Consider the following 14,143-nt stretch of genomic DNA (forward strand, 5'->3'; position numbering starts at 1 on the left):
CGCCTAAAGTCAGTACCTGACCAACCGGGCTGTGGTTCGTACGTCAGCTTGCATGCAGCCAGCAGTAACAGCCTGGTTGATCAGACCCTGAGCCACCATGAAGCATGGTCTCAGACCGAGCCGCAGGGGCGTTGACCCCCGAAACCCTTTCCAGGTAAACCTGCTTCCCCTATCCTAGCGGTAAATTAATACCGGGGAGTTAATCTCCTCGGGTAGGACCTGAAAATGGCTTCACTGGAAATAAGCCACACTAACTGACTTTCTTGGGTTATCCTAGGCTGTTAATAATGCGAATAAAAAGTCTTTAAATAACTAAAGTAGAATGGTGTAAGAGCTGAAGAAACATTGGTTGTCGCTGCTGCCTCCTCACTCGGGGTGAGGCTAACCTACATTACACAAGGTATTAAAAGGTTGTCTGATCAGCTTTCCCCAGGATGACCAATAACATTATTCCCTACACACACACACACACACACACACACACACACACACACACACAAGGGTAACAGAAATAACGAGAAGGCCAGGATGTGCCCTAGGTTCACTCAATTGACCCAGGAGAATAAGGAGAGCAGTCGTAGAGCCAGAAATGAATATGCACAGGTAAGAAAGGGGGCCCAACGACAATATGAAAATGACACAGCAGCGAAAGCCAAATCTGACCCGAAGCTGTTGTACAGCCACATCAGGAGGAAAACACCAGTCAAGGACCAGGTAATAAGACTGAGGAAGGAAGGAGGGGAGATCACAAGAAACGACCGAGAAGTATGTAAGGAGCTCAACATGAGATTCAGTGTTCACAGGGGAGACAGAAGGGACTCTGGAAAGACGGAGAGGCGGGGTACACCATCAAGTGTTGGACACAATACATACAACCGAGGAAGAAGTGAAGAGGCTGCTAAGCGAGCTAGATACCTCATAGGCGATGGGGCCGGATAACATCTCTCCATGGGTCCTGAGAGAGGGAGCAGAGGCACTATGTGTGCCACTAACAACAATCTTCAACACGTCTATCGAAACAGGACAACTACCTGAGGTATGGAAGACAGCAAATGTAGTCCCCCTTTTTTTTAAAAAAAAAGGAGACAGACACGAAGCATTAAACTAAAGACCAGTGTCACTGACATGTACAATATGCAAAGTCATAGAAAAGATTATCAGAAGAGTGGTGGAGCACCTAGAAGAGAATGAGCTAATCAACCACAACCAGCACGGTTTCAGAGATGGGAAATCCTGTGTCACAAACCTACTGAGTTCTATGACAGGGTGACAGCAGTATGGCAAGAGAGAGGGGGCGGGTAGATTGCATTTTCTTGGACTGTAGGAAGGCTTCTGACAGTTCCACACAAGAGATTAGTTCATAAGCTGGAGGACCAGGCAGGTGTAACAGGGAAGGCGCTGTAATGGATCAGGGAATACCAGTCGGGAAGACATCACCGAGTCATGGTAAGTGAGGAGGTAACAGAGTGGGTGCCTGTGACAATCGGGGTTCCACAGGGGTCAGTCCAAGGACCGGTGCTGTTTCTGGTATATGTGAACGACATGACGGAAGAAATAGACTCAGAAGTGTCCCTGTTTGCAGATGATGTGAAGTTGATGAAAAGAATTCAATCAGACTAGGACCAGGCAGAACTACAAAGGAATCTTGACACGCTGCAGACCTGGTCTAGAAACTGGCTCCTGGAGTTCAACCTCACCAAGTGCAAAGTCATGAAGATTGGGGAAGGGCAAAGAAGACTGGAGACGGAGTACAGTCTAGGGGTCAGAGACTACAAACCTCACTCAAGGAAAAGGATCTTGGGGTGAGTATAGCACCGGGCACATCTCCTGAGGCGCACGTCAACCAAATAACTGCTGCAGCATATGGGCGCCTAGCAAACCTAAAAATAACATTACGACATCTCAACAAGGAATCGTTCAGGACCCTGTACACCGTGCATGTCAGGCCTATACTGGAGTATGCAGCACCAGTTTGGAACTCACACCTAGCCAAGGATGTAAGGAAATTAGAGAAAGTGCAAAGGTTTGCATATAGACTAGTCCCGGAGCTAAGGGGCATGTCCTACGAGAAGAGGTTAAGGGAAATCGACCTGACTACACCGGAGGACAGGAGAGATAGGGTGGATATGATAACGGCATATAAAATACTGAGAGGTACTGACAAGGTAGACAGAGACAGGATGTTCCAGAGATGGAACACAGCAACAAGGGGTCACAATCGGAAGTTCAAGACTCAGATGAATCACAGGGATGTTAGGAAGTACTTCTTCAGTCACAGAATTGTCAGGAAGTGGAATAGTCTGGGAAGTGATGGAGTGGAGGCAGGATCCATATATAGCTTTAAGAAGAGGCATGATAAATCTCATGGAGCAGAGAGTGGACCTAGTAGCGACCAGTGAAGAGGCGGAACCAGGAGCTATGACTCGACCCCTGCAACCACAATTAAACGATTACCAATAAGTGAGAACATACACGCGCGCGCGTGCGCATTATTATTCTGAGGAAATTTTCAATCCTAACACGGCATAAACCGCTGGAGAAACAGAGGATGATCAAGTTTGATCCAAGGGGATGTATAGCTACAATCTTTGGTTAATTAAAGACTCCTCTACTAGCATCAAAGTGACCCTTTGAGGGGAGAGAAGTAGAGATAAACAAGGTAGTGATGTAACAAATACTGATAAAAAATGCATAACCAAAATTAAATTCCAAACCACGATTGATTTATAAATATTATTGATGCTGTGGTGATTGTGGTGGTGCTAGTGGTGGTAGTTGTGGTGGTGATAGTTGTGGTGGTGGTGCTAGTGGTGGTAGTTGTGGTGGTGATAGGTGTGGTGGTGATAGGTGTGGTGGTGATAGTTGTGGTGGTGGTAGTTGTGGTGGTGGTAGTTGTGATGGTGGTAGTTGTGATGGTGGTAGTTGTGGTGGTAGTTGTGATGGTGGTAGTTGTGATGGTGGTAGTTGTGGTGGTGGTAGTTGTGGTGGTGGTAGTTGTGGTGGTGGCAGTGACGGAGTTAGTGGTGGTAGACTAGCAGAGATAGTGATGGTAGTGTGTGGAGTAGCATCGTGGTCAGCCTACTGGATAGTCGTTTAAGACCAAACATGCACTCAACTTTCTCTTTTTCCATGCCAGTTAAACAAGAGTGTTATTAAACCAGGACATCGAAGCTCCAGTCCCTGACAACCTAAGCATTCGTCAACGACACCACAAGAGCTACCAAGCATCAATCAACTATAATATGCTCCTTAACCTTGAATTCACGACCCCAGCTCTCCATCCATCATCTGGCGCTGAGGGTATAGTTCCTTCCAATTATCTTAAGTGTTTAAAAGTTACGAAGAGGCCAAGGAAAAAACCCTTCTGACATTTAATGTTGTACAAAATCAATTATCAACGCCCTGGCGACCTCGGTCTCTGCCCCACGTGGAACAAACACTACAAGCTAACACAAAAACAAACTGAGTTATCCTGAACTTTGATAAACATCGATCAAACAGCCAAGAGGTTTACAGATATGACCCCAGAAGGATAATCTCGAAATCTGAAAGTTAATATTAGTTTGTGTCCTTAAGGGCCCAAGAAAACAAGGAGAGTAGAAGAGCCAGAAACGAATATGTATAGATAAGGAGCGAGGGTCAGAGGCAATACGAGAATGACATAGCCACATCAGGAGGTAAACAAGAGTCAAGGACCAGATAATCAGACTGAGGAAGGAAGGAGGGGAAGATCACAAGAAACGACAGAGAAGTATGTGAAGAGCTCAACATGAGATTTAAGGAAATATTTTCAGTGGAGACAGAAAGGACTCCAGAAAGCCGGGATGGTGGGGTACACCAAAAAGTGCTGGACACAATACACACAACTGAGGAGGAGGAGAAGAGGCTGCTGAGTGAACTAGATACGTCAAAGGCGGTGGGACCGGACATCTCTCCGTGGGTCCTGAGAGAGGGAGCAGAGGAGCTGTGTGTGCCACTAACAACAGTCTTCAACACATCTATCGAAACAGGGCAACTACCTGAAGTGTGGAAGACGGCAAGTGTATTCCCAATCTTAAAGAGGGGAGACAGGCAGCATTCAAGTACAGACCAGTGTCACTGACATGTATAGTATGCAAAGTCATGGAGAAGATTATCAGGAGAGTGGTAGAGCACCTAGAAATGAATGAGCTTATACATGATAACCAGCACGGTTGCAGTTCTACGACACGGTAACAGCAGTAAGACAAGAGAGGTGGGTAGATTGCTTTTTCTTGGAATGTAAGAAGGCTTTCGATACAGTTCCACACAAAGAGATTAGTGCAAAAGCTAGAGGAGTACGCAGAAATAACAGGAAATCACTATAATCGATCAGAGAATACCTGACAGGAAGGAAACAATGAGTGAAGTTAAGTGACGAGGTATCAGAGTGGGAGCCTGTGACGAGCGGGGTTCCACAGCGGTCAGTCCTAGGGCCGGTGCTGTTTCTGGTAAATGTTAATGACATGATGGAAGGATACATTCAAGAGGTGTTACTGTTTGCAGACGATGTGAAGTTAATGCGAAGAATTCAACGGATGATGATCAGGTAGGACTACAAAAGGATGTGGACAAGCTGCAAGCCTGGTCCAGCAACTGGCTCCAGGTGCAAAGTCATGAAGATTGGGAGAAAGTCAAAGAAGACCGTAGACAGAGTACAGGCTAGGATGCCACAGACTGCAAACCTCACTTAAGGAAAAGGATCTTGGGGTGAGTATAATACCGAGCACATCTGAGGCGCACATCAGCCATATAACTGCTGCAGCATATGGGCGCCTCGCAAACCTAAGAATAGCGTTTTGACACTTTAGTAAGGAATCGTTCAAGACTCTGTACACCGTGTACGTCAGGCCCATATTGGAGTATGCAGCACCAGTATGGAACCCACACCTGGTCAAGCACGCCAAGAACTTAGAGAAAGTTCAAAGGTTTGTAACAAGACTAGTCCTAGGGAAATCGACCTGACGGCTCTGGAGGACAGGAGGGATAGGGGGATATGATAACGACATATAAAATACTGAGAGGAATTGATAAGGTAAATAGGGACAGGATGTTTCGGAGATGGGACACAGCAACAACTTGAAGTTGAAGATTCAGATGAGTCACAGGGATGTTAGGAAGTATTTCTTCAGTCATAGAGTTGTCAGGAAGTGGAACAATGTGCAAAGTGATGTAGTGTAGGCAGGATCCATACATATCTTTAAGAAGAGGTGCGATAAAGCTCATGAAGAAGGGAGAGAGTGGATCTAGTAGCGACAAGCAAAGAGGCGAGGCCAGGAGCTGTGAGTCGACCCCTGCAACCACAAATAGGTAAGTACACATACACATAAAGCTGTGACTTGACCCCTGAAACCACAAATAGGTGAGTGTGTGTGTGTGTGTACACACATACACACAACTGACATTCCAAATGGGATTGAACGAGATGTTTCACTGTTGATGTAAAACTAATGAGAATAAAAACAAATGAGGAAAAGGAAAGGATCCAAATAAGACCTGGACAAACTGCAAGATTGGTCGAATAAGTGTTTGCTTGAGTTCAACTCCATCAAGGTTATGAAGACTGGGGAAGGAGCAAGAATACTTACGATGACAGAAGGTCAAAAACTTCACTCAAAGGGAAAGAACTAGGAGTGACCATAGTGCCCAGTATATCTCTCACATCAGCCGAATAACCCCTGTAGCCAATGCTCATTTGGCAAATCTTAGAGAAGACTTCAGGAATTTCGGGCCCTTTATACAACACATGTCAGAGTTACCCTTGAATAGGCAGCACCACTACAGAACCCACACCTGAAAAAGCATGAAGAAGTATGCAGCGAAGCTTGTTCCAGAGCTCAAGGGTATGAGTTACAAGAAGCTAACGGAATTGAATCTAACGATAATGGAAGATAGAAGAACCATGGAGATATGACAACAATATACAAAAAATATTCAGAGGAATTGACAGGTTAAACAGGACACGCTCTCTGAGAGGCGAGAAACAGGTACTCGGGGGGCACAGCTAGAGGTTAAAGACAAATATGAGCCACAGGGATGTCAGAAAGTATTTCTTCAGTTTCCGGGTGGTTAAGTGGAATTACCTCGGCGAAATGGTTCATTAAAGTTCCACACAGATATAAAGCAAGGACAATAGGACCCACGAGACAAGGAGCAAATTTGGCAAGCGACACAGGCCTATATGTGTAAGCACATATAGGTCAGTAAGCGCTTTATCGTGTATCTGGGAACCATTAGTTAGATAAACATACCAATTATTTACGCAAGTGTGAGAGTATATTCTTTCGGAGCATCTCTGGATGCGTCAACGACCGCAAGATACTCTAAGAGCCACCCACGGCTTCGTTCATAGCTTAATATGGAACAAACTTTCGTCTCGACTTACGCACAAAAACATACTATAACTCTCGTCGCTGCTAGTCTGGAGGAGCCTCCTCACCCCTCCAGGGAGGTTAGTCATAGTAATTACATCACTCCTGCTCCTAGTACCACTGAGATTAATCATCACTACATCAGTCTACACGTGTCTCACTTGTGCTGTAAATACAAGAGGCGCTGTATAAACCCTATTTGTTTAGCGTTTTCCTAAGAATAATAATAAATAATAATAATATACGAGACGCTTTAGAGAACTGAATTTACAGAACACGTCTAGCAGGTACTGTTGATGGTGCGCGAGCAGTGGCACTTTAACACTGTCTTAAGAAGTCACAACAAAATGATTTACACCCAACACATCTTACTGACATGAATACTTTACTACCGGGAGTGTACCAAGTTGTAGGGTGCTCGATCTTAGTAAAAGTGAAAGCGAAAAAGTTGTAAGAGTTCTGGTTAGCAGAAATTTAAGGACAATACAAGTGTTAGCAATAAAGCTAATAGAATTCTTGGCTTTATATCAAAGAGTATAAATAATAGTCAAAAGATTATACTTCAACTCTTTGGTTAGACCTCATTTACACTAGGATGCTCAGGTATTGTCTCCAAAATACAGGATGGACGTAAATGCTCTGCAAAATGTACAACGAAGGATGGCGAAGTTGGTTTCATGTATTAGAACTACCGAGCACTGCCAAGTAGGCCTTTTGCAGTATTCTTTCGTTATGTAAATAAAAATACTGTACTAAACTCAACCGATCAGGTATAATGAATCCAAATCATAATTCAATCATGAAAAAGATAATCTTCGACTTGACAATGGTCAAAAATGCCTGGAAACGTTTTTCACCTTTAATTTTTAATCGTTATAATTTTCAATTAAATGCTCTAGTTTTTTGCTTATTCTGCATGTGGCATAATTATTTTACTCATTTAATAGGTTAGCATATGTTGGTCATGAGAGTATCAGCTGTATTTTTTATTTAGTATTTAAAAGAAGCCTAGTTGTACTAAGCAGGTTACGTCAGTCACCAACTGCTGGTTTACTCACATATAACAAAAACACATGGCAACGGCCAAGGCAGGCCAGTAGTCATTATAAACGAGTTACCATCACTTTTACAGTTATCAGCACGGGAGGTGTGCATTTTTCAGTGCAGATACACGAAGATTTGTGTATAACTGTGTATATACACTCAGTGTACACAATACACAAATAACCCACACAGAGAAAACCTTATGAGAACTATTTGGCCAAAAGGTATCTATCGGTATATATACACCAAACAGGTGTACATCAGTATATATACACCAAACAGGTGTATATCTCTTGGTATATATACACCAAAGAGGTGTGTATCTCTAATTACACTCCAAGAAGTGTAGATGTTTCATTACATATTTACCAAGAGATGTGTATACAGACAAAAAGATATGTATCTCTCAGTGTATACATGAAAGTTGTGTCTTTTAGTGTATCTCTGAGTTTAACTCTCTCTTGCGAGTTAAAATATTCTTCACTTGTGTACAGGTGATATACAGCCTTAATGGCCCTTGTGCAATCTATAGCATTTAAATCTAACCAACAAGTCAAACAAGCAAACCTACCCACCGACTAACACTAACATTTTCAACCAACCAACAAACCAATTATCAACACGTATGTGCTTTGAAGTTCTCAAGTTCATGCTGAGGTTTAGTAAGTTTATTCAGGAATACACAAATACAGTTACATAGATTATGATACATAACAGCATATGTGTAGAGAACCTAGGAAAACCCAAAAAAGTCAGTGACTTATTTACATGGGTTTCTCTTAGTGTATATATACTGATAGTTACACATCTCTCTCTTATATATATATATTTATTTTTTCAACAAACCGGCCATATCCCACCGAGGCAAGGTGTCCTAAAAAGAAAAACGAAAGTTTCTCTTTTTAAAATTAGTAATGTATACAGGAGAAGGGGTTACTAGCCCCTTGCTCCCGGCATTTCAGTCGCCTTTTACGACACGCATGGCTTACGGTGGAAGAATTTTGTTCCACTTCCCCATGGAGATAAGAGGAAATAAAGAAGAACAAGAAATATTAAAAAAAAAAAACAGAAAAGCCAGATGGGTATATATATATATATATATATATATATATATATATATATATATATATATATATATATATATATATATATAAGCCTTTAAAATATATACTTTCATATTTTTTTATGTACTGATACACTTATTTTTTTCCATCAAGATGTATTACAATAAATTCAGTCACAAAATTTATCATTAAATATTTTTATAAAATTTTTTCCAGAAAATAGGTTCTTGACACAAGACTTCAAAATATATGCTCTCAACTTTTCTGAAAAAAAAAAAAAAAAAATTTGTAGTTTTCACGTCCTGGAATCGAACCTCATACCACCCATGAGCTGTACTACCCCTACGGCTTTAGTGCTTCTCTATGAATATAATAACACAGCTAGTAACAATACACTTGTGTTTGGCCATCATAAAGAAGCTAAGTAAAAAGCTGGTGTGTGTGCGGCCGCCGGCCTGGCTGGTAGGAGGGGGACAGTCCTGTGTCTCAGACAGGGTCGTAAGTATGACCTTGTGTGCTGGGGAGTAGTTACTTGTCATAGTCTAAAACAAACCTGAACACTGAACGGACTTTCATCTAATTATTTCTTGTTAATGCTTATGCCAGTGGAGCACAGCCATGATGTCATGACCGCTATGTAAACATGGGGTGACGCGCTGCTCTTCACTCATAATAAACAAATATGAATAGTGACATATATATATATATATATATATATATATATATATACAGGGTGCAGTGATAGTCTTATTGGAATGAAAAACTTATTTGACCATAAATATTCACTATATCCTATAAGTACACCTTAATGTCGCACAACACGAAAACATGGGTGGTATTCTGGGGTGTGGTAGTATACGTTAGCGCTAAACCCGTAGGTTGGGGTCACAAAGCACCTGGGAAATGGAAGGTAAGAGTCTTGGCAGAGGACAGCTCCACCTCCTTGGATGAGTCCCTCACCGGTATCAAACTCCCCACTGAAGGGAGAATAAGGAAAGATGCAGTAGTTATAGTGTGAATGGGTGAGGTCAGCGTCCATGATGATGGTCACACCGTGAGGGCCAGACACAACACTACTGGGACAAGGTCACCACACATCCTGCAGATATAATGGTGATCTCACGATTTTATTAAAGTTCCTCGCACAAGAACAACAACAACAGCAAGGTCAATTATTGCATCAAGGGATAAGTACCACCCTTTATAACGCTTATTTATTTCGTGAGGAAGCGATAATTCTGTAGGGGCCATACAGTGTTTTGGGGAATGTGAGGCAGTCCGGGTCGATCCATGGAAGAGAGGGGATTTCAACCGGCGTCAATGAACCTCCCTCGAGGGGCCTTAAACAAAAATAAGAAATAAAAGGATTCATGTGGTATAACCTCACCTTCCGTCCTAAGCCAACGTTTGGATAACATTTTAGTCATTTCAGAGAATTGCCGTTCACCCTTTTTTTTCCTTGGATCAAACCTGATAATCACCCTTCCCACCGCTCTGTATGACCTCTACGGCTTTAGAGCTTCCGAATGATAAAATAAATGGAGACTACCCACATCGGAGTTGTCCGAGAGACCTCGCAATAAAAATCTTAAATTTCATTAATGACATTAGACTAAAATGCACAATACAAATGGATAACAGGAATAAAGAGGATACAACTCAGAGGATGAAAATATCTAAGATAAAGCTAGTACCAATCGACTGAAGTTGGATAAATTAAGATTTAGAAGACAAACCGACCCATCTACTGGACTTCTTTTTTTCTGACTCGGGATGAGCAACACAATGACTGACTCGGGATGAGCAACACAATGACTGACTCGGGATGAGCAACACAATGACTGTGACTCGGGATGAGCAACACAATGACTGACTCGGGATGAGCAACACAATGACTGTGACTCGGGATGAGCAACACAATGACTGTGACTCGGGATGAGCAACACAATGACTGACTCGGGATGAGCAACACAATGACTGTGACTCGGGATGAGCAACACAATGACTGTGACTCGGGATGAGCAACACAATGACTGTGACTCGGGATGAGCAACACAATGACTGACTCGGGATGAGCAACACAATGACTGTGACTCGGGATGAGCAACACAATGACTGACTCGGGATGAGCAACACAATGACTGTGACTCGGGATGAGCAACACAATGACTGTGACTCGGGATGAGCAACACAATGACTGTGACTCGGGATGAGCAACACAATGACTGTGACTCGGGATGAGCAACACAATGACTGTGACTCGGGATGAGCAACACAATGACTGACTCGGGATGAGCAACACAATGACTGTGACTCGGGATGAGCAACACAATGACTGTGACTCGGGATGAGCAACACAATGACTGTGACTCGGGATGAGCAACACAATGACTGAGACTCGGGATGAGCAACACAATGACTGTGACTCGGGATGAGCAACACAATGACTGTGACTCGGGATGAGCAACACAATGACTGTGACTCGGGATGAGCAACACAATGACTGTGACTCGGGATGAGCAACACAATGACTGTGACTCGGGATGAGCAACACAATGACTGTGACTCGGGATGAGCAACACAATGACTGTGACTCGGGATGAGCAACACAATGACTGACTCGGGATGAGCAACACAATGACTGTGACTCGGGATGAGCAACACAATGACTGACTCGGGATGAGCAACACAATGACTGTGACTCGGGATGAGCAACACAATGACTGACTCGGGATGAGCAACACAATGACTGTGACTCGGGATGAGCAACACAATGACTGACTCGGGATGAGCAACACAATGACTGTGACTCGGGATGAGCAACACAATGACTGACTCGGGATGAGCAACACAATGACTGTGACTCGGGATGAGCAACACAATGACTGTGACTCGGGATGAGCAACACAATGACTGTGACTCGGGATGAGCAACACAATGACTGACTCGGGATGAGCAACACAATGACTGTGACTCGGGATGAGCAACACAATGACTGTGACTCGGGATGAGCAACACAATGACTGACTCGGGATGAGCAACACAATGACTGTGACTCGGGATGAGCAACACAATGACTGTGACTCGGGATGAGCAACACAATGACTGACTCGGGATGAGCAACACAATGACTGTGACTCGGGATGAGCAACACAATGACTGTGACTCGGGATGAACAACACAATGACTGATTCGGGATGAGCAACACAATGACTGTGACTCGGGATGAGCAACACAATGACTGTGACTCGGGATGAGCAACACAATGACTGTGACTCGGGATGAGCAACACAATGACTGTGACTCGGGATGAGCAACACAATGACTGACTCGGGATGAGCAACACAATGACTGTGACTCGGGATGAGCAACACAATGACTGACTCGGGATGAACAACACAGAGACAGACTCAGTATGAACAACTGTGACACTGAAATGTGAACGTCGGTTCTTACTTTCATTTTTGTATTAAATTTACATGAACCTTATCTTATACATTACAAAATTATTTCGTCAATCAAATACTTAATCTCATATGAAACTTATAGTTAATAATAATAACAACAATAATAATAAAAATAATAAACTATTGTTGTTATTATCATTTTTCAACATAAATTAAATATACATTTTATAAATTAGACAAAAATGACTATTTTCGCCTCATACCTTGAAATAGTTGTACCATATAAAACTGCTGTAAAATACCCAACATTATTCCACTCGTGCGTACTATTTCTACAACGTGGCAGACATTGCGTTATACGCTAAATATATATAGTCTTAATGTTGTACACCGAGATACGCAATGAAAGTTGATCCTGATTGGTGGAGAAGCTCGTGACGTCACCAACAAGGGAACAGCTGAGCAGTTCAATGTTTTTTTTCACTGTTAAATGTATATTGTTATAAACAACTCATTACAAAACTCAGGCCTGAGAGAAATCTTGGTTGGCATATGAGAAGTAGAGCAAGTTGATGTGCAAGTATGTAAAGAAAATGGAGGAAAATTTGCCCTACTGGTCAACTGTCTTGATTGCCACAATGGCGTCAATTGTTTAATAAGAGTGAAGCCACGTCTTGAAACCTCGAGTCTTTCACGTCCCTCTTGCAGCTCTCCTCGCACAGCTGTTGCTGCTGCAGCACTTCAACAACCACTCGCTACGTTTATTACCTTACTTTGCCTTTCTCAAGCTCTGTGTTGGGTGTGATGAATGGCCAACTTCAGCCAGAGGTGGCCTCAGAATTTCTATACTGACTTAAGGGTGGCTATCTGGTTAGAAGGGAGCCAAGGAGATTTGTTTTAAAGCAGCGTTATTAATATTACCTTTTTTTTTGAGAGGGTGGTCTCAGCTCTCTTGAGAGGGGTCGTCGCCCCCTGGGGGTTGGAGAAAATTTCTCCACAGCCTCCTGACTTCAGCATCTTCCGACGATACACTACACGGACATGAACACCGATGGAAATATAAGAACCCCAATGGAATTAAGTCACTTCGTCTGACTTTGTCCGGGGGGGAGGGTTATCCTAGGTAATTTACACTATGTATGATAATTGTACTTACGTGCACTTTTGCCTGAATAAATTTTCATACTTAACACTCAAGGGCGGGCCAGCTTTAGAGCCATATTGGGCTGGGCCATTGTCAAACTTGCTATATTGTATATAAAACTATCCTTTCAAGAGGGGTACCTTAAAAGGTGGTGAAGGACTATCTACGAAACAAGTATTACATTCCCCTAGTGCTGAATGACCCTTACGTCATGAGAGTTTAATAAAAATATAAGATTCGACAGAGACGGACTCGGTTGGTAGTAACCTTCAGATCCTTCTTGGGGCTAAATTGAAGTGAATGATTTTAATGAATGTATTTTCCTCATGGTATGTCGGAGTGAATAGTCTTGTCAAAAATTGTAACAACCCTATTCAGAAAAGACGTTGAGGCAGAGCAATAAACAGATCATAAAGGATGCTTGCAGGGACTATACAGTGTGTGTGTGTGTGTGACTACAGGCAACATTTCCGTTCAGGGCAGTAGTGTGACTTATTGTTCTAAATACTCAGTACATATATACGCCCATAGATGTATATTACACACTGTTTCCAGTATATATATACCCAGAGCTATATATCTCACAGTGTTTACTCTAAATCCTGTTTTAGAAATTCAAGCATTCTCATTGTTACTGCACAATGGAAATGCAGCCTTAATGACCCACGTGTAGTCAGTAGGCTTTAAACTTAAAACATGAACAAACTCACTAGTTTCCATAAGAGCAGGACTAACCCCCAGGGATACTCAATGAACAAACTCACTAGTTATCAGGGATACTCACTGGGCTGCACAAACATGCGTCGTCCTAACACTGAATTAAGTATTACGATGCTATTAACACTGAAAATGAGCCACATACACAAGCGACTTATTAAAGTGTGACCACTGACAATTGTATGCAATTTCTTCTCCCACCTGTCACCACTACCACTGTCATCACAACCACTTCCACTGTCAACACTACCCCACCCACTACCACCACTGTCACACTACCACCACTACCATCACCGTTGTCACCACTATCACTGTCACTACTACAACCACCACGATTACTGTCACCAGTACCACAATTGTCACCACCACCACTAGTCA

The 14,143-nt window shown here is 42.7% G+C and overlaps 1 protein-coding gene across 1 annotated transcript in view; it reads right to left on the reverse strand.

Moving 5' to 3' along the window:
• Nucleotides 1-14,143, reverse strand: part of LOC128688614 (uncharacterized) — a 105,003-nt gene that overhangs the window by 60,992 nt on the left and 29,868 nt on the right. The window lies entirely within an intron of this gene.

The sequence above is a fragment of the Cherax quadricarinatus genome, chromosome 13, assembly GCF_038502225.1.
Source record: "Cherax quadricarinatus isolate ZL_2023a chromosome 13, ASM3850222v1, whole genome shotgun sequence".
NCBI lineage: Eukaryota > Metazoa > Arthropoda > Malacostraca > Decapoda > Parastacidae > Cherax > Cherax quadricarinatus.